Here is a 909-nt window from a genome sequence, read left to right as displayed (position 1 = left end):
TGGATGGTTTTTACATTCCAGAGCAACAACTCTCCTGTGTCCCTCTTGTTATAACTTTTCCTCTTTTTAGCTTCTCTTTTTTACTGAATTCTTCCCTTTATTTACAACCATGATGCTAGCTACTGTTTTATCAGTAGCAAGTGGGACAACTCACAAACATTTGGGTTCTTCATTTTCTCAGATTAGTGTCCGCTCAGGCCCTATCAGCACGATTATTATCAACGCCTTTGGCCCTTAGATCCTCCTGTTGGAGGTCCCCCTTTCAGCTAGTCATGAGTCATCACCCCCTAACTCAGTTCTGTGCCCCAGGGCCTCATGACAGGCTCTGTCACTGGAGGTAACACTTGACTGGTCAATTTTCTGGAATCCTGCTTTGTTCTTGCCTCTCTTCTTAATACCTTTGCCAATCTTGAGAGGCAGTACTGGCTCTTCTCTCCCTCTCCCTCCCCTAATTAAAAATCAGTTAAGTCTAGATGATTGGGAATTAATCATGTAAGAGTCTGTGACATCTTTTTATCTGAAAGTCTGATTTGAACTTACCATTGTTTAACTTTGTTTCCCCAACTAGACAACTCCCAGGAGACATTCCTTATCATCTTGGTATGCCACCAACCTCTCCCATCCAGCCCCCATCCTCACCCCACCAGCCCCCACTCGCACCACTTTGTGCTATGTGGGCACTTTACAATGAATCTGAAGCTGCTAAAGTAGGGTTGAGAGCAAAAACTATGGCAATGACTGCCTAACCTGCACCCCACTGAAAAAGGAGTACTGAACAGGATCAATGTGATAATCTTTTATTTAGCTATCAGTTTCTTAAGGGGTAGCACCTTCAACAGTGAAGGCCTGGCACATGACAGATTCAATAAATGATCAATGAAGGAAATGAAGGCAAAATAAAGGTATATT

The 909-nt window shown here is 43.1% G+C and overlaps 1 protein-coding gene across 1 annotated transcript in view; it reads right to left on the bottom strand.

Annotated features, from left to right (window-relative positions):
* Window positions 1-909, bottom strand: part of NPHS2 (nephrosis 2, idiopathic, steroid-resistant (podocin)) — a 14,910-nt gene that overhangs the window by 4,848 nt on the left and 9,153 nt on the right. The window lies entirely within an intron of this gene.

This window comes from Myotis davidii, unplaced genomic scaffold (assembly GCF_000327345.1).
Source record: "Myotis davidii unplaced genomic scaffold, ASM32734v1 scaffold591, whole genome shotgun sequence".
In the NCBI taxonomy this organism is placed as follows: domain Eukaryota; kingdom Metazoa; phylum Chordata; class Mammalia; order Chiroptera; family Vespertilionidae; genus Myotis; species Myotis davidii.
The sequence above is the reverse complement of the archived record's forward strand: the minus strand, read 5'-3'. Positions and strand labels throughout refer to the sequence as shown.